General features: G+C 42.5%; 1 protein-coding gene across 2 annotated transcripts in view; it reads left to right on the top strand.

Annotated features, from left to right (window-relative positions):
- Window positions 1–21,133, top strand: part of GNA14 (G protein subunit alpha 14) — a 197,815-nt gene that overhangs the window by 167,795 nt on the left and 8,887 nt on the right. The window lies entirely within an intron of this gene.

The raw sequence follows: 21,133 nt of genomic DNA, 5'->3' as shown, positions 1-21,133 counted from the left end.
CGCACCTTCATAATCCCCTCCCCTTGAGTGTGGGCAGGACCACGATAGATGTCACCCCCATGATTAGAGTACACCCATGCGGCAGGTAGAAGGCGTCCTCAATGAGCTGACTGTTTAAGGGATTTTGTTTCTTCGTTTGCGGCTGTGCTGGGTCATTGTTGCTGCGAGGGCCTTTCCCCAGTTGCAGCAAGCAGTGGCTCCCCTCTAGTTGTGGTGCTTAGGCTGCTCATTGTGGTGACTCCTCATTGCAGAGCGCAGGCTCTAGGTGTGTGGGCCTCAGCAGTTGCAGCCCACTGGCTCAGTAGTTGCGGCTTACAGGCTCTAGAGCACAGGATCAGTGGTTGCAGCACACAAGCTTAGTTGCTCCCCAGCATAAGGGATCTTCCCGACTCAGGGATCAAACCCACGTCTCCTGCATTGGCAGGCAGATTTTTTACCACTGTGCCACCAGGGAGACCCCCGATGAGTTTAAGTTAATCTAAGGGAAGATTGCCCTGGGTGGCCTGCCCAGATCAGCCTTTTGGAAGTCCTAGAGGCAGGGATATTGTCCTGCTGGCCTTGAAGTGGCTGCCATGCTGTGAGAGGGCCACGTGGCTGGGACCTGAGACAGCCTCCAAGGAGCTGAGAGTGACTTTCAGGGGGCAGCCATCAAGAAAATTAGGACCTCACTTCTGTCATCACAAGGAACTGAATTCTGCCAACAACTTAAATGAACGTGGATGGACATCCTGAGCTCCAGATGACCATGCAGCCCAGCAAACACGTTATTTCAGTCTTATGAGACCCTAAGCAGAAAACTCAGTCACCCTATACCTGGGTTCTGACCCACAGAAACTGCGAGATAGTAACAAGAGGTTGTTTTTATTTAATTTTTTTTAATTTTAATTTTTACTTTATTTTACTTTACAATACTGTATTGGTTTTGCCATACATTGACATGAATCCACCACAGGGGTACATGCGTTCCCAAACATGAACTCCCCTCCCACCTCCCACCCCATATTATCTCTCTGGATCATCCCTGTGCACCAGCCCCAAGCATCCTGTACCCTGCATTGAGCATAGACTGGCGATTCATTTCTTACATGATAGTACACATGTTTCAATGCTATTCTCCCAAATCATCCCACCCTCTCCCTCAGAGTCCAAAAGTCTGCTCTACACATCTGTGTCTCTTTTGCTGTCTTGCATACAGGGTCATCATTACCATCTTTCTAAATTCCATATATATGTGTTAGTATACTGTATTGGTGTTTTTCTTTCTGGTTCACTTCACTCTGTATAATTGGCTCCAGTTTCATCCATCTCATTAGAACTGATTCAAGTGTATTCTTTTTAATGGCTGAGTAATACTCCATTGTGTATATGTACCACAGCTTTCTTATCCATTCTTCTGCTGATGCACATCAAGGTTGTTCCCATGTCCTGGCTATTATAAACAGTGCTGCGATGAACATTGGGGTACATGTGTCTCTTTCTATTCTGGTTTCCTCGGTGTATATGCCCAGCAGTGGAATTGCTGGGTCATAAGGCAGTTCTATTTCCAGTTTTTAAAGGAATCTCCACACTGTTCTCCATAGTGGCTGTACTAGTTTGCATTCCCACCAACAATGTAAGAGGGTTCCCTTTTCTCCATACCCTCTCCAGCATTTATTGCTTGCAGACTTTTGGATCGCAGCCATTCTGAGTGGTGTGAAGTGGTACCTCATTGTGGTCTTGATTTGCATTTCTCTAATAATGAGTGATGTTGAGCATCTTTTCATGTGTTTGTTAGCCATCCGTATGTCTTCTTTGGAGAAATGTCTATTTAGTTCTTTGGCCCATTTTTTGATTGGGTCGTTTATTTTTCTGGAATTGAGCTGCAGAAGTTGCTTGTATATTTTTGAGATTAGTTGTTTGTCAGTTGCTTCATTTGCTGTTATTTTCTCCCATTCAGAAGGCTGTCTTTTCACCTTGCTTGTATTTTCCTTTGTTGTGCAGAAGCTTTTAATTTTAATTAGATCCAATTTGTTTATTTTTGCTTTTATTTCCAGAATTCTGGGAGGTGGATCATAGAGGATCCTGCTGTGATTTATATCAGAGAGTGTTTTGCCCATGTTCTCCTCTAGGAGTTTCATAGTTTCTGGTCTTACATTTAGATCTTTAATCCATTTTGAGTTTATTTTTGTGTACGGTGTTAGAAAGTGATCTAGTTTCATTCTTTTACAAGTGGTTGACCAGTTTTCCCAGCACCACTTGTTAAAGAGATTGTCTTTACTCCATTGTATATTCTTGCCTCCTTTGTCAAAGATAAGGTGTCCATATGTGTGTGGATTTATCTCTGGGCTTTCTATTTTGTTCCATTGATCTATATGTCTGTCTTTGTGCCAGTACCATACTGTCTTGATGACTGTGGCTTTGTAGTAGAGCCTGAAGTCAGGCAAGTTGATTCCTCCAGTTCCATTCTTCTTTATCAAGGTTGCTTTGGCTATTTGAGGTTTTTTGTATTTCCATACAAATCTTGAAATTATTTGTTCTAGTTCTGTGAAAAATACCGCTGGTAGCTTGATAGGGATTGCATTGAATCTGTAGATTGCTTTGGATAGTTTACTCATTTTCACTATACTGATTGTTCCGATCCATGAACATGGTATATTTCTCCATCTATTAGTGTCCTCTTTGATTTCTTTCACCAGTGTTTTATAGTTTTCTATATATAGGTCTTTAGTTTCTTTAGGTAGATATATTCCTAAGTATTTTATTCTTTTCGTTGCAATGGTGACTGGAATTGTTTCCTTAATTTCTTTTTCTACTTTCTCATTATTAGTGTATAGGAATGCAAGGGATTTCTGTGTGTTGATTTTATATCCTGCAACTTTAGTATATTCATTGATTAGCTCTAGTAATTTTCTGGTGGAGTCTTTCGGGTTTTCTATGTAGAGGATCATATCATCTGCAAACAGTGAGAGTTTTACTACTTCTTTTCCAATTTGGATTCCTTTTATTTCTTTTTCTGCTCTGATTGCCGTGGCCAAAACTTCCAGAACTATTTTGTTTTTGTTTTAGTTTTTTTATAAATTTTTATTTTTACTTTATTTTACTTTACAATACTGCATTGGTTTTGCCATACATTGACATGAATCCACCACGGGTGTACATGCACTCCCAAACATGAAGCCCTCTCCCACCTCCCTCCCCATAACATCTCCATGGGTCATCCCCGTGCACCAGCCCCAAGCATGCTGTATTTCCAGAACTATTTTGAATAGTAGTGGTGAAAGTGGGCACCCTTGTCTTGTTCCTGACTTTAGGGGAAATGCTTTCAATTTTTCACCATTGAGGATAATGTTTGCTGTGGGTTTGTCATGTATAGCTTTTATTATGTTGAGGTATGTTCCTTCTGTTCCTGCTTTCTGGAGAGTTTTTATCATAAATGGATGTTGAATTTTGTCAAAGGCCTTCTCTGCATCTATTGAGATAATCATATGGCTTTTATTTTTCAATTTGTTAATGTGGTGAATTACATTGATTGATTTGCAGATATTGAAGAATCCTTGCATCCCTGGGATAAAGCCCACTTGGTCATGGTGTATGATCTTTTTAATGTGTTGTTGGATTCTGATTGCTTTTGTTGAGGATTTTTGCATCTATGTTCATCAGTGATATTGGCCTGTAGTTTTCTTTTTTTGTGGCATCTTTGTCAGGTTTTGGTATTAGGGTGATGGTGGCCTCATAGAATGAGTTTGGAAGTTTACCTTCTTCCGCAGTTTTCTGGAAGAGTTTGAGTAGGATAGGTGTTAGCTTTTCTCGAAATTTTTGGTAGAATTCAGCTGTGAAGCTGTCTGGACCTGAGCTTTTGTTTGCTGGAAGATTTCTGATTACAGTTTCAATTTCTGTGCTTGTGATGGGTCTGTTAAGATTTTCTATTTCTTCCTGGTTCAGTTTTGGAAAGTTGTACTTTTCTAAGAATTTGTCCATTTCTTCCAAGTTGTCCATTTTATTGGCATATAGTTGCTGATAGTAGTCTCTTATGATCCTTTGTATTTCTGTGTTGTCTGTTGTGATCTCTCCATTTTCATTTCTAATTTTATTGATTTGATTTTTCTCCCTTTGTTTCTTGATGAGTCTGGCTAATGGTTTGTCAATTTTATTTATCCTTTCAAAGAACCGGCTTTTGGCTCTGTTGATTTTTGCTATGGTCTCTTTGGTTTCTTTTGCATTTATTCTACCCTAATTTTTAAGATTTCTTTCCTTCTACTAGCTCTGGGGTTCTCCATTTCTTCCTTTTCTAGTTGCTTTAGGTGTAGAGTTAGGTTATTTATTTGACTCTTTTCCTGTTTCTTGAGGTATGCCTGTAGTGCTATGAACTTTCCTCTTAGCACTGCTTTTATAGTGTCCCACAGGTTTTGGGTTGTAGTGTTTTCATTTGCTTCTATGCATATTTTGATTTCTTTTTTGATTTCTTCTGTGATATGTTGGTTATTCAGGAGTGTGTTGTTCAGCCTCCATATGTTGGAATTTTTAATAGTTTTTCTCCTGTAATTGAGATCTAATCTTAATACATTATGGTCAGAAAAGATGCTTGGAACAATTTGTATTTTTTTAAATTTATCAAGGTTAGATTTATGGCCCAGGATGTGATTTATCCTGGAGAAGGTTCTGTGAGCACTTGAGAAAAAGGTGAAATTCATTGTTTTGGGGTGAAATGTCCTATAGATATCAATTAGGTCTAACTGGTCTATTGTATCATTTAAAGTTTGCATTTCTTTGTTAATTTTCTGTTTAGTTGATCTGTCCATAGGTGTGAGTGGGGTATTAAAGTCTCCCACTATTTTTGTGTTATTGTTAATTTCCCCTTTCATACTTGTTAGTATTTGTCTTACACATTGCGGTGCTCCTATGTTGGGTGCATATATATTTATAATTGTTATATCTTCTTCTTGGATTAATCCTTTAATCATTATGTAGTGGCCTTCTTTGTCTCTTTTCACAGACTTTGTTTTAAAGTCTATTTTATCAGATATGAGTATTGCCACTCCTGCTTTCTTTTGGTCTCTATTTGCATGATATATCTTTTTCCAGGCCTTCACTTTCAGTCTGTATGTGTCCCTTGTTTTGAGGTGGGTCTCTTGTAGGCAACATATATAGGGGTCTTGTTTTTGTATCCATTCAGCCAGTCTTTGTCTTTTGGTTGGGGCATTCAACCCATTTACATTTAAGGTAATTATTGATAAGTATGATCCCGTTGCCATTTACTTTATTGTTTTGGGTTCGGGTTTATACACCCTTTTTGTATTTCCTGTCTAGAGAATATCCTTTAGAATTTGTTGGAGAGCTGGTTTGGTGGTGCTGAATTCTCTCTGCTTTTGCTTGTCTGTAAAACTTTTGATTTCTCCTTCATATTTGAATGAGATCCTTGCTGGGTACAGTAATCTGGGCTGTAGGTTATTTTCTTTCATCACTTTTAGTATGTCTTTCCATTCCCTCCTGGCCTGAAGAGTTTCTATTGAAAGATCAGCTGTTATCCTTATGGGAATCCCCTTGTGTGTTATTTGTTGTTTTTCCCTTGCTGCTTTTAATATTTGTTCTTTGTGTTTGATCTTTGTTAATTTGATTAATATGTGTCTTGCAGTGTTTTGCCTTGGGTTTATCCTTTTTGGAACTCTCTGGGTTTCTTGGACTTGGGTGATTATTTCCTTCCCCATTTTAGGGAAGTTTTCAACTATTATCTCCTCAAGGATTTTCTCATGGTCTTTCTTTTTGTCTTCTTCTTCTGGGACTCCTATAATTCAAATGTTGGAGCATTTCATATTGTCCTGGAGGTCTCTGAGATTGTCCTCATTTCTTTTAATTCATTTTTCTTGTTTCCTCTCTGATTCATTTATTTCTACCATTCTATCTTCTATTTCACTAATCCTATCTTCTGCCTTCGTTATTCTACTATTTGTTGCCTCCAGAGTGTTTCTGATCTCATTTATTGTATTATTCATTATATATTGACTCTTTTTTATTTCTTCTAGGTCCTTGTTAAACCTTTCTTGCATCTTCTCAATCCTTGTCTCCAGGCTATTTATCTGTGACTCCATTTTTATTTCAAGATTTTGGATCATTTTCACTATCAATATTCGGAATTCTTTCTCAGGTAGATTCCCTATCTCTTCCTCTTTTGTTTGGTTTGGTGGGCATTTCTCCTGTTCCTTTACCTGCTGGGTATTCCTCTGTCTCTTCATCTTGGTTATATTGCTGCGTTTGGGGTGGCCTTTCTATATTCTGGGAATTTGTGAACTTCTCTTTATTATGGAGCTTCCTCACTGTGGGTGGGGTTGTATCAGTGGCTTGTCAAGGTTTCTTGGTTAGGGAGGCTTGTGTTGGAGTTCTGGTGGGTGGAGCTGGATTTCTTCTCTCTGGAGTGCAATGGAGTAAGAGATTGTTTTTAGCTGCTAAGTGTGTGGCAGTTTTTCACGCAGCAGTGGGAAACTAATTCAGATAATATGGCTGAAGTCTACATAGCCTTTGGATAGATTCAGAAATAAAGCCTAGAACATCTAGGGTTATTTCCAAGCTAAATTTAATATAATATTAATAGAGGGAGATGTTACAAGATGTGCCATGAAAAAAAGTCTTCTTCTGAAGACTGTAGCTGTTCACATCAGAGAGAAGGCCTTTGTTCTTCTGGTGGGACAGGGTCAGGTTCTTAGGTTGTGAGCAACAGGACCGAGCTGGCCTATGTGTGCCTAAGAGAGTTATGGAAAGCTATAGTGGAGGTCATGGAATCAAGGAGAAGGCTGAAAAAACAGTCACAGAATGGGCAGAAACCCAGAACTCCTGGGCTCTCACTAACAAGAAAATCCTTGATGAGGCTCTTGCTCCCCGAATGAAGAATGTAATCTGTTCCTTTCCTCTGTGTCTGCTGCTATCATATAACTTCTGCTCCAGGTGACGGTCTGTGCCAAGTGGGAATGGCCTGAGCCACCAGAGAGCAGGACCCCTGAGTCAGACCTGCCGGGACCCACAGGATAGCTCTCCCCGACCCAGGACCACTGTTGCCAGAGGGAGACTGGACGGTAGGCCATCCGAAAGCGAAGGGGATCCACAAAGTAGGCTTGAACTTGTAGATGTGGGGTAGAATCTGAGCTCTTCTCCCTTTCAGCTGAATATTAGAGGAAAGGGGAAGTCACTCTTATAAGAAACGGTAAGGAATTCGGAGCCTCTAAACTGCAGAGCTGCAGAAGAGTGGGCTGAGTAGGTGGAGAAGGAATTGAGGGGTGGAGCCTCTGAGGTGGTAGGGAGCTGCACGGGGCAACCCTGTCTTGTGCAAACCAAGGTGGTGAACCGTTGGATGCTCTGGGTGAGGGATGGAGAAGCTGAGCTTTGTGCCTGAGCAATTGAGTATAGATGTTGAACCATGAGGACATAACCCTTGGAGATTAGTAGAAATTGTGGAAGAGCTTCTGACTTTCACAGGCAATGGAATCTGCCGGGGTCTGAGCCAGTAAGACCCTATGAGAAAATAACTGCTGCTTTAGCTATGTTAGTTTGGCATGTTGTATATCTTAAATCTCTCTGGAAATTCGCAATAGGCAGGCCCATTGAAGAGTCTGTGCTTTGTTTAGGCATCTTTACTTAATGTTATTCAGTTTGTTGTGGTTCTGTTTGTTGCTGCAGGCTTTTCACTGCTGACCTTCAGTAAATTGTCACTAAATGCTGCATTTGTGAACGGGAGTCATGCTGTGGTTTCAGGGATTTTTCCCATAGCATGCATATATCCATTCTCATGTCAAATGTTCTTGTGAAACATTCCAGTGATCAAATGAATTGAGTGCACAGTTATATAATTTCAGGCACTGTTGTATCCTATTAACACACATTGTCCCTTGATTTAATATATTCTGTCAGTATTGACTAAAGGTAATGATTTTCACACATTCATTTATTCATTCCAGCAATATAGGTGTGCCAGCCACTGCTTTGAGCACTTGCAGTACATCGATGAGAAAAAGAGACCAAGATCCCTGCCCCCTTGGGATTCATGTGATACCCACACGTGTGCGCGCGCGCACGCACACACACACACACACACACACACACACACACACACTCTAACTTCTCAGAAGTCCTGCAGTTTAAAAAAAAAGTGGGTGACTGTTTCAGACCTTGTCCTAAACTTAATTGGACAAACTTTTTTGTGTGTACTCATAACATTTTGTAGAGTCATGGTCTGTATAATATAGCCCTCTGAGAAATCCTTTACAAAGGTATAGCTAGACGGTGTGTACTTCAGAAAAAAATATCCATAAATATCATTTGTTTCAACATTTAATAAGAGACAGCAGGGAGATTACTGATAAATGCTCCACCAGGTTCTGGAGTGCAGATCTTCTTTGCTGCTGCTTAAAGTCACATCTTTATGCTTCCATGTCCAGTGAGTAGGTGACTTTAGCCAATACTGAGGCCCCATTTGGAAGCTTCCCTGGTGGCTCAGATGGTAAAGAATTTGCCTGTAGTGTGGGAGACCCAGATTTGATCCCTGGGTCAGGAAGATCCCCTGGAGAAGGAATTGACAACCCACTCCAGTAATCTTGCTTGGAGAATCCCAGGCACAGAGGAGCCCAGTGGGTTACAGTCCATATGGGGTCACAAAGAGTCAGACACACTGAGCGACTAGGTGATGAGGTCCTATCTGAGACTGCTGCTTGACTAGATGTCAGTCCCTCACCCACTGGCAGGACAGGGATATTTTCAAGGAATTCTGGATCAAATAGGGTTGTGGTCAGATGTGCTGGTTTTCGTCTCTTCCTGGACTGTGACTCAGGTCAGGGTCTGTAGATTTATATCCACCTTCTGAGGGACCCAGCGTGACATCTAGCATGTAATAAGCACACAATCCACTCAGTTGACCTTAAGGGACCACATCCAGTCCTTTACACAAATATCTACCACCTCGATGTGCTCAGCTGATTTCTCAGTTGGTAGTTTTGGGCAAGAAATATGGAACTTGGTTAAGCGTCTGTATTACTGTGTGATGCTTGAGGATAAGGTACTTTGCACTGACCCCAACAGTTTCCCCAGTTAATGCAAAGAATCTCATGTCATTGCTTGGAAGGGTAGCTGAGTGGCTTTGGACAATGTTGGCACAATTAACCTGAGATGGAATAACCTGAGGTCTGGAGCTCCCAGGATTACTGATGAATGTGTCATCAGGGAGGGAAAATAGTCTGGGTTGATACCATCTTTTGAAGGTGCCTGCTTGTGATCTTGTGTTTGGGGTTAGGGGTCTGAATCACTCTGAGGGACACAGAAGGGATTTCTAGAATTATGCCTGGGCCTAAGATGGCTTGGAAAGAGTGACGCCCGGATGCAGCTTTGGCTCCATGTCAGGGGGAGAATTTCATTCCTGAATGTTTGTTCTTCAGCCCAGTCTTGGACGTACCTGCCTGGCTGGTGTTACTGGACTAACTGTTGAATCTAGCATTTCCTTCCCTTTGCCTTTGAATAGAAAACCTGTTTTGCATGAGTAGGAGAGAGAATCTTTTTTGGAGCTGCCTTAAAGAGATCTCCCCCTCCTCCGATGGCATCTCTTGAATGTCAGCAGTGCCCCAGGAAGAAAATGGGGACTTGTACCTACTCCAGGGCCAGCCTACTTGTCTTGGATTTCAGGGTCTCTGGAAACGTCTGGTCTGGGACACAACATAGACTTAAAAAAAACAATAAAGAATGTAATATGGCACCTTGGGAAACAGGGGCAGAATAAAATCTATTTTATTGTCTGCTTAAGGAAGTAAAGAAGGAGGAACATTCTCTAAATGTTGTGAAAAGGAGTCTGTATCAGAAACAACTCCAGCTTTTTCCACTGGGTGGTGTTTTTGTTTAATTTTATTGTATGCTTTCAGTCTCAGGGCAGGAAGGTTCACAATCCAAATTAGTTCTGGGCGTTGCCCTTGGAAAATTTTGAAGTCTTGGGGAAATTTACTTAGGTGGAATTATCTTGCTTTTTACACTAATTTAAATATATATATATATATATATATATATATATAATTTTTTTAGAGGATCCTTCTATGTCCAATTTGCCTATTACCAGCATTCCCATAAAGACGAGAAACTCTAGGAAAAAGACAATTTTTTTTCATAGTTATAGATTCATCCCAAGCATTGGGTCTGGCAAAGAGTGGGTGATTCATAGTGATGTGGCCACTGATTGAATGAAGGAGGGAGTGGAAGCTGAAGCAGAGTCCTCCTTAGATGCACTTAGGAATTATCCATCTCTACCAGGACCGGCAAACATTGTCTGTAATGGGTCAGCGAGCATTTGGTTTTGTGGACCATAAAGACTCTGTTGCAACAACGTGACACTGCCTTTGTAGCTGTGCCATCAGCCCAACAGTGTGACAGGGTGTGGCTATGTCCTAATAGAACTTCATTTACAAGAAGAGGCAGAGAGCTGGGCCCGGCCCATATGGTGTTGACCTTGGTTCATACAAAAGCACACACGGGCACCTTGCAGACCTTAACGATCTCTGTGACAAAGAGGGAGCCTGTGAGTGGCAGAGACAATGCGATGTGTTGACCAAATCTCATGTCACCTTCCACCTGAGCACAGGAGGACCACATCCCCTAGGCTCCTTTGCAGTTAGATGGTGTCGTGTGACGAGTTCTAGCCCATGAACTGTATGTCTGCCGTGTTCAGACCTGCCCCATAAAACGTCTTGCCTACTGCTCCAAGTTCTCTTCCTCCACCCGCCTGCTGGGTGCAGAGGATCTAGTGTGGGCCTGGGAGTTGAAGCCACTTGATGGAGGAAGCCTGGGTCCCTGGATAACTGCATGAAACAGTCCTCCCCACTACCACCCTTGCTGTATACTGGACTGGGAAGGAGTGTAAAATAAACCTGTGTGTGCTGTCAATCCACATACTGAAACTGAGACCATCAGCTTGCTCTCTCTGATATTACAATATTTGGGCTCAGATAAAGGAAAGACACTGAAAAATAACTGCTCAGAACCATTCTCTGCAGGCTTGACAACCTCCTGCCTAGGGAACCTGCAGTGTTTGATGGGAGAGAAGTGGGGTGAGGTTTTGGAAAGTGTGTGTATAGAAAGTAGTCATGCTGTTTGGTTCTGAGAATCTGGGGCCTTGAAGAGAGATCCACTGGGAGGTAGGCTGGGAGGATGGCAGAAATGAAGTCAGAGGTGAGTGATTTTTTAAAAATCGTGCATGATCCACACTAACCCTTGTATCCCGGCTGTGGTCCATGCCTTCAGCTCATTGGTTTGTCTCTGTGCTGGTTCACATGGGTTTCTTGGAGCTAGCTCTGGACTTCTCCATTCTCACATTACTCCTCTCTCTCTATGGATGCATAAACTTTGATAGCCTCTAGAGTAGATCAACATCAAATCTTTAGTGGCCTAGCAAAATCAGTGTTTATTTCTAGGCCACATCCATCTCAATTCCATGGGAGCTGCTGGGAAATGGGCTGTGCTGTGCACAGCCTGTGAGGGATCCAGGTCCCTTGAGCCCGGAGGCTTCCTTCCTCCCTGCCCACATCGTTCTGTCCTTTCAGCTAAGAAATGCGAGAAGATAGAGTGAAGGATTGCGTGGGAGGCTTGGAAAGTCAGCCCTGTTGAGGGTGCGCATCACGCCAACCCAAATCCCATCACTCAGAACACAAGTTATGTGACTACAAGGGAGATCAAGAAATAGAGCCCGACCTATGTGTTCAGTAGAAAAATAAAACTGGATTGGTGGACCCATAGCAGTCTGCTAGTGGGAAAACACTTTGAACTCCAAATAACCAACTACAATATTTGGATCCAGCATATTCTGAAATTGAGAACTTGCCAGTGCTTTTTGTGTCTGTAAGCCTTTATTATGCCTTATTTTCTGGAAGGACCACAAATATAATCCAGTATCAAAGAGAGACTTAAGATTTCTTACTGCTGATTGTGATGCTATAGGAAACCAGCAAGGTGAGCAAGGCATTTGTTGTTTTCTCTTCGCGGTGGGTGGTGGAGGGTTGGGAGCTGTCTTTTGTTGTAGGAGCCCCCAACCCACCCCACAGCACTGCTTCAATGGCCTCTCTTCTTTTTCTGCTCCTCTGTCTTTCTCTGTAAGTCCTGGTCTTCCCACCATCGGGGCCCTGGCTGCAGTCATTCGGTTTTATGTGGGGAGGACCTGGGTGTGTCCTGCATAGAAGCTCCAGTCCGCCCAGCAGATTCTGCAGAGGCAGAAACACAAAAGACACATGTTCCTCTTGCTTATTTGACCTGTTTCTCATAACCCAATTTTGGCAAGCTTAAAAAACTAAAAACTCTCAACTACAGGAGGGAGAGAGAGGAAGATGATGATAAGGATAGAACATCCTATCTTGCTACGTAACATAACCATATTATGTGATCACTGGGCACGTGCAGTTAAACTGGCCTGAAACAAATGATTTTCTGAGAGGCAGTTTCCATTGGTCCAATATATATACTTTGGAGGGGTTACCGGATGCTGTTGGTAAATTAACACCTTGAATATATTCAGCTACCCTGGGACCTGAGGGAGTTTGGGTACTTTCCAGAGCATCTCAGGGGAAGGACTGTTATGGGAAAGGTGATAAAGAACTGGTCTGCTTCCGGCACATTCACAGTGCCGCCTCTAACCAGCAGTCAGGAATCCACATTCATGAATATGGGAAGGGCAGACACAGCCCTTCTCCTTAATAAGCATCTGGCCACTTCTGGTGGGAAATCTTAGCCCATCCTCTCACTCATCCCCAGTTGAAATGTCTTCTTTGATCTCTTAGCATGTGTGTGTGGATCTGATGAATTAATAGTTATTCCAGAAGGCATTGGTGTAATTCTGGGATCCTTGAGGGCAGGGCCACGGTCTTCACGTTCCCAGAAACCAGCCTGGGTCTAGCGTGGAGCAGGCGTGTGCTGCTGTGCACTGAATGATGGTAGTCTGGCTGCCAGCCTCTTACTGAGTTTGAGACGTTTAGGTCATTGCAGCTGAGGCCTGAGTTGTTACCATCACCCAGACCTAAGACTATAGGGAATTTTTGCCCCTAAATAGAATTGAATAGGCCAGAATAGAGGATTCCTGGCCTGGTCAGGAAGTCAGAGGGCAATGAGGAATAATGGATTCATTGTAGGGATTGCACTGTATGTGGCTGTTAGAGCTGTGACGGTGTCTGAAGGTGTGACGGTGTTGCCTCTGCGTAGCTGGTGTCTGGTCAGCAGGGCTGGTCATCAGGGAGAAAAACTGGATGTGGAAGAGGCAGAGCAAAGATGAACGGGAACCAACAAGGTCAGTTTATCTCCATGGGGGGATAAACTGGAACCTGCACCTATCTCTCACATCTGTGTTGACGGTGCAGGGGATTTGCAGCAGAAACTGGCATCCTTTGCCGTGAACCTGCATGTCCGTCTGCCCCACGATGTGGACAAGCTGAAGGAAAAGGTCCAAGTAGGGTGCTGAGGGCCCAGCTGCTGCCTTTCTCCAAAAGTGAAGTTGACCAGAAGACTAGTCACAATGTGTGTACGTGTGTGTGTGCGCGTGTGGGTAGGGGGTGTGTGCCCCTTAAAGTGGAGCTCTGACTTTCAGAACATGAGCACCGGCTTCTCCCGCCTCCCCTTCTAATTTCTCTTACAGCCCATCCAAACCCAGAATCATACAGGGAAGGACTGCTGGGAAGTGTCATGACAGCTTCTCCAGGTCGACAGGGTATAGAGCCAGAGCTTCGATGTCTTAGCTGCGTTATTTAGCACTCATTGTAGCTTTGGATGTTTGTGCCAGAGTAATTTATGGCAGGACTCTTTGAAAAGAAATCTTTTAAGTTAAACCCACTGAAGTTTAGACTGACTCGAAGAGATAAAGTAACTTGCTTGGCCTTTCATGCCAACAGTTTGTGGCTAGTGAATTCTGTTATTTATTTTTGTTGGAGAGAAGATAAGGAGAAAGAGGGCAAAGGTTGGAGTAGAAATAAAGGTTTCTTTTAATCTTGAATTGGGTTAAAAAGACTTAACTTCCCATTCTGAGTGTGGTGGAAGACTGCCTTTCTACGGGAGAATCTAGGCAGCTTTAGCCCCGTGGTTACCTGTTCAGATGCCTGCACCTTGAGTGGGGGTGGACAGCAATGGCTAATGCAGAAGTGCATTCCTGCTGAAGCTGAGTTGCTAAAGAAATTGGAATTGATCAAAAGAATTTAGAAAACCAATTTTTTAAATGTGTAATCTCAAATAAATGGCCGTTTTGGTAAATATTCTAGGTGTGCTTGTGAAAAGTCTGTCTTCTATAGTTATTTTAAATATAGAGCTCTACATACGTCCATGGAGCTTCCCAGGTGGCTCAATGGTAAAGAACCCATCTGCCAATGCTGGAGATGCAGGAAATGCAGGTTTGATCCCTGGGTGGCGAAGATCCCCTGGAGGAGGGCATAGCAAATCACTCCAGTATTCTTGCCTGGAGAATTACATGGACAGAGCCGCCTGGCAGGCTACGGTCCATGGGGCCGCAGAGAGTCGGACGCAACTTAGTGACTAAGCAACATGTGTCCATAAAGTCAAATTGCTGATCATGACATTTGAACTGTATATATCTTTACTGAATTTTTGTTTATTCTATCAGTTACTGAGAGATGTGTGTTTCAATTTCCTGTAAGATGAAACTTTGTCTGTTTCACCATTTAGGTCTAAGAGATTTTGTTCCTGTATATTTTAAGCCTATATCATTAGTGGCATAGAACTTTAGTACTGTTATATCTTTCTGAATCTTTTCGTCATTTGAAATCTCTCTATCTCCAGTTATACTTTAAAAGTCTCCCCCCCCACCCTCAGCTTTATTGAGGTATAATTGACAAGTAGACCTTAAAGTCCATTTTTATGACAATAGATTCTGCCTTCCTGTGGGTTGGAGGAAGGTATCTTGGCATCTTTTTCTTGTCGCCTCTTTTTCAAGTTGTCTTATCTTGTTATGCTTGATTTTTTTTGTGAGTGTGCTGGACACTCATGAAAAAATAATTTGAGGGTGAGGAAGATGTTCTCTTCAAAAAGAAATCTCCTTTTCTTCTGTCAGGTGTCTGGAGACGCTCAAGTTTCTGAGATCATGATGATTCCAAGCTGAGTTGAAACTCCCTAAGAGCTACCCCTTGGATCCCAACCCAGAGCCAGAGGGCTTCTAAGGGCCTTTTGCTCTTGCTAAACCCTTCGATCCCAGCCACCCTAGTCCTGTGATGTTGAAAAGGGAGCTGCTCAATCCCACAAATGCTCCTTCAAGAGCAAGCTGAGCCTCAGGGAGGAAGGTTTCCTAAATGCTGTTTCAACCCCTTGGATGCCATTCTTCCCTACATTCTGGCCCAGCAGTTACTTATTCATTAGTTCCCTGGTATTTTCAAGCATACTTTTGAAAATATTTTGTCCACCATTTCTAGTTGTCCTTAGTGGAAGAGTTGATCCATATTTCCCAGTCTTCGTTTATCAGAGCAGAAGTTGTTTTTTTATAGAAAAAAAAAATTCCTTTCTCTAGCATAATTCACCAGCATTTTCTTTAGTATGCAATTTTTGAAATGCTTTCAAAGCTGATCATTATGGAACACTGGAATTTTTATTTCATAATTTTTGTTTAATAGAACATGTAGTATAGTTCTGGATCTTGATGTAAGATGTTAAAACAAGGAGGGGTGATTTTGTCAGTCAGAAATACTATGTTACAGAGAACTTTCATTTTTAATTGTACACTTTATTGTCATCTCATTTGTTTTTAGAAAGCTTTTGAGGTTCATAGGCACTACAAATGGCAGTAGGCTCTTGAAATACCATACACTTAGGCTTTTCTCATCTAGGCTTGTGTTAATGAATACAGATTTCAGTGAAAGCACTTAAGTATCTGATGAAAGAACAGGAACTCTGGTGTCCTGACGAAGGAGGGGACAATCTTCCCTAGTGAGTGAGCAGGCTTGGGGGCCTGCAGTGCTGGGTGATTAATGGTGCAGGGGCTGCCCCTGCGAGGACCTAGGAAGAATGGGGCTGCCCGCTGGGCCCTGGATTCCAGCCGGAGGGGCTTGCTGGGCTCGACAGGGACTGTCACCTGGGCAGCCAGCCATCCTCGTGTGAAGTCAGCAAGGCACCACTTCATAAGCAGCTCCTTCCACTGTCACCCTGGGAGTTTCTGAGTGAAACGCACATGTAGGACATCTGTTTTCAGTGTTCTTCTTTCTTCAGAGCAGTGAAAATGGTGGTTTTGTTTGAGAAAGGAAAAGAGGAAAAGCCAGATATGAACTCAGTGTTTGAGAAACTGGTCATGTTTCTGTATCTGCTGAATTTGCTCCAATAATATTTACTCTTTTGTGATTTTTCTTTTCAAAGAAATGTATGAATTAGGCAATTTCAAATCAATGTGTTCCCCTAGCCTAGGGCTTTTGCATGAACTACAGACCCACTTTATTTATTTGCTTCCTAGTTTCTTTACTTAGATACCAGCTACCTCAGACTCAGCCTGTCTCCCACCCAAATCCTAACATTTCCCTAAATCTGACCCTCTGAGAACATTTCTTCCCTCTTTCCAGAAAGTCCAACTACACGACACAAAACCTTCCCCATTAAATAAGGGCCCCCTGATCTAGATGGTGTGCACTGCAGAGGTGGTTTGAACAGGAACGTAAAAATGCTCACACTCTGTGTATAACACTATTTAGCCAGGTCAGAGGGAAATCTGCCCAAAACTTCACTTAATTTTTTAAAATTAATTAATTGGAGGCAAATTACTTTACAATATTGTAGTGATTTTGGCCATACATTGACATGAGTCAGCCATGGGTGTACATGTGTCCCTCATCCTGAACCCACCTCCCTCCCCATCCCATCCCTCAGGGTCATCCCAGTGCACCAGCTCTGAGCGCCTGTCTCATGTATTGAACCTGGACTGGCGATCTGTTTCACATATGATATTATACTTGTTTCAATGCTATTCTCTCAAATCATCCCAGCCTCACCTTCTTCCAGAGTCCAAAAGTCTCTTCTTTACATCTGTGTCTCTTTTGCTGTCTTGCATATAGTCATTGTTACCATCTTTCTAAATTCCATATATATGCATTAATATACTGTATTGGTGTTTTTCTTTCTGACTTAACTTCACTCTGTATAATAGGCTCCAGTTTCATCCACCTCGTTAGAAATGATTCAAATGCATTCTTTTTAATGGCTGAGTAATACTCCATTGTATTTATGTGCCACAGCTTTCTTATCCATTCGTCTGTGGATGGACATCTAGGTTGCTTCCTGGCATTGTAAACAGTGCTGCGATGAACACTGGGGTACACGTCTCTTTCAATTCTGGTTTCCTCGGTGTGTATGCCCAGCAGTGGGATTGCTGGGTTGTATGGCAGTTCTATTTCCAGTTTTTTTAAGCAATCTCCACACTGTTCTCCATAGTGGCTGTACTAGTTTGCATTCCCACCAACAGTGTAAGAGGGTTCCTTTTTCTCCGCACCTTCTCCAGCATTTATTGTTTGGAGATTTTTTGATAGCAGCCATTCTGACTGATGTGAGACAGTACCTCATTGTGGTTTTGATTTGCATTTCTCTGATAATGAGTGATGTTGAGCATTTTTTCATGTTTGTTAGCCATCTGTATGTCTTCTTTGGAGAAATGTCTGTTTAGTTCTGTGGCCCATTTTTTTATTGGGTTGTTTATTTTTCTGGAATTGAGCTGCAGGAGTTGCTTGTATATTTTTGAGCTTCTTTGTCAGTTGCTTCATTTGCTATTATTTTCTCCCATTCTGAAGGCTGTCTTTTCACCTTGCTTATAGTTTCCTTTATTGTGCAAAAGCTTTTAAGTTTAATTAGGTCCGATTTGTTTTTCTTTTATTTCCAGTATTCTGGGAGGTGGGTCATAGAGAATCCTGCTATGATTTATGTCAGAGTGTTTTGCCTGTTTTCCTCTAGTTTTATAGTTGCTGGTCTTACATTTAAATTTTAATCCATTTTGAGTTTATTTTTGTGTATGGTATTAGAAAGTGTTCTAGTTTCATTCTTTTACAAGTGGTTGACCAGTTTTCCCAGCACCACTTGCTAAGGAGATTGTCTTTTCTCCATTGTATATTCTTGCCTCCTCTGTCAAAGATAAGGTGTCCACAGGTATGTGGATTTATCTCTGGGCTTTCTATTTTGTTCCATTGATCTATGTTTCTGTCTTTGTGGCAACAGAACTTCACTTTTTAAAAAACACACATTGTTAATGTGCAAAAGTCATTCATCTGATATCTTAATAGAATATATTTAAAAACCAGGGCACCCTTTTTCTCATTCCTCTCTGCCCTTTATAATATTTGCCCCTGGAACATTCTCTGGGGCTCAGCTGTGCCACTCCACCAGCCATCTTCATGATGACTTGTGACTAAGGAACACACCCTTGTCAGAGCATTCTTTCTTGGCTGCACCATGCAGCTTGCAGGATCTTAGTGCCCCTACCCCGCCCCCCAACCAGGGATTGAACCTGGGCTCTGGCAGTGGAAGTGCAGAATCCTCACCACTAGACCACTAGGGAACTCTCCCCTTGTCAGGTCATTCTTGATCAGAGTGACACAAACAGCTCCTTTGACTACAGTCTTTCCAGGTAAATGGAGACTAAAGAGACAGCTGACTAAATGCAATACATGAGTCTAGATCAGGCCAATGAAGGGCATTTATGGGACAACTGCCAAACTTTAGATAAGGTCTGAGGATTAGACTACAATATTGTATCACTGTTAATTTCCTGCTATTGATCATTATATATGATTATACAATGTGATTATGTATGTTTGGTTTTAGGAAACTGCACTGAGGCTGCAGTTTTCTTTCAGATATTTCCAGGAAAAAGCATATGTGTGAGTTACATGTGCATGTGTGGGTATAAGTGTGAACACATGTGGAAGGAGTGAGGATGGATGATAAGGTTAAGTAGGAGAGCATGGATGTTTAGGCAATCTTGAAAGGCAGAGAAGAGTTTGTTCTACCATGTTTCCCACCTTTTTCCAAGTGTTAAATAGGAAGTTAAAAAAAAAATGATCCAGACAGGTAGAGCTAACCAGGAGGAGACAAAGATGGACAGGAAAACCTCTGAACATGGAGTCCTGGGTGGCTAAGTCTAGTTAGTTCTAAAGTCCCAATTGTTGGGTTTCTATGGAGCCTCTATTCTCTTCTTTTAAGCAAGATGTCCCCCAAATCTCATCCCTTGGCTGAACAAACAATATGCCTTTCTCACCAGGCTGAATTCTCTTGGTTACCTGAAATCCCAGGTCAATGTCTTTTCCCTAAATTCCTCCCACCCCAGAGCTTATGTAGAAGGCTGCATTCCTCTGTGCTAATTTACTGGGAGCCACTTTTTATCTACTGGAAGACCCAAACACGGGCGCGGGCAAATGGGGTATCCTGGGAAGCTCCACCATCCGCATTCTCCAGTGGAGACCACCTGCTCCTGTGTGGGAGGTGGGCGAGTGGCAAGTGGAGGGAAGCAGTGGGCGAAGCCCTTCTGCTCCATGCAGGCACGGTCCATGGTCCCCATTCATTGCTCTCTCTGGTTGAGAATAGGGCATGTGACACAAAATGTGCCAGCAGGCAGAACTAGAACTCCTGGATTAGGCGCTGTCACTGAGTTCTGTTTGGGCAGACAAGAAATATGTATTAGGCATGCATTGCAATAATAAGGCTAGTTCTGCTTACATTTGGGTGATACTTTATAAATCAGGTTCCCATGAAAATCACTGGCTCCTCTTACAAATGATGATGCTGAGGCAGGGAACTTATTGGGTTCCTTAAATCCCACTGAACTACTTAGAGGTCAGGGTCTTGATTTTTCAGCCCAGGTTCCTTCTGCTCACCCATCCTGCATAGACCTTGTTTGAGACTCTACAAAGGGGATCCTCTACCTGCCTGAGGATACCACAGTCTGGGAGAAGATTATATTCACTCTTGATGGACAGAGGGCAAAGCCATGTTGATTTAATCATGGTTCTGGGTTTTACAAGTCAAGTGAATCTATAAGTTCTCAAGTGAATCTATAAGTTCTTCGTTTTCTCTAGCCTTCTGTTGGGCTTCCTGATAAAAAAATGCAAGAGAAGAGTGACTTTTCAAGAGGTGCAGTATATACCAAAGAGACCACAGCTGCCAAAGGATGTTTTGCTGACTCCCAGCTGCCAGTGAATTGCCCTGAAATTCAGTGAAGAGGGCAGGCTCCTGTCTCCCACAGCAGAACTCTTGTTTGCTGCAACTTGCAGCCAAGGATGGGATGCTGAGTCTCTCAGGCCAAAGTAGGGATGTGCTGTGGATGCAGGTCAATCTTACTACTTTAATTTGCTAAGGTTTGGGAAAATTTCTGGCCTCTTGCTTGCCTTCTGTTGATCAGATGAGATGATACATGCAAAGCCCTGGGTACCCAGTGACTGTAATAAGTGATAACTGCTGTAGTAATTACAGCAATAATGATATTAACACTTACTGTAATAATAAAATAATAGTATTAGAGCAGTCAGTGGCATGGGGTCAGGGGTATAGTAGGTGTGGTCCACCCAGTAGGAAAGAGTTTTATTAGTGATGCAAGATAATAAAAAGCATGAGAACTCTGTACTTTCCTCAGTTTTGCTGTGAACTTAAAACTACTCTAAAAAATAAGGTCAATTAAAACATCTTTAAAAAATAAAGAAAAGAGAAAGCAGACTCATGATTAATGGCTGGGGTGTGATTTTTCAGTTTTCTGAAGATGACGATGCGCTCCCTTCTTTCCTGCACTGGGGTGGACCCGCTTACCCTACCCTTGGTATGCCACTAACAATACTGTTGTTTTTTAAATTGTTCTATGGGCTGTGCAAATATTCAAACAAGTTGCATGCTAATAAGGAAGTAATGTTGGTTGGTACAATGATAATCAATCATTCCAGTGTCTCTCCATGCACAGTTGGGTGTTAAACGCTGGTGACACTGACCCCCAGGTACTGCTGGGACCAAAGGCCACAGGCCTGGGGCTCTTCGTGGCTCTCTCCACTGAGCTAAGCAGCCGCATCATCTCCACCCAGTGGGGCTGCAACTGAGTGACTTTACTGTGAGGAGCTCTTCTGGAGGGTACCCACCACACCCCGGCACCTAGGGGAGATCTTCCCTGATACACAGACAGGTGCAAGTCTTGACCTTACGTCACCAA

This window comes from Capra hircus, chromosome 8, assembly GCF_001704415.2.
Source record: "Capra hircus breed San Clemente chromosome 8, ASM170441v1, whole genome shotgun sequence".
NCBI lineage: Eukaryota > Metazoa > Chordata > Mammalia > Artiodactyla > Bovidae > Capra > Capra hircus.
Note: the sequence above shows the minus strand (reverse complement) of the source record. Positions and strands in the feature narration are given on the sequence as shown.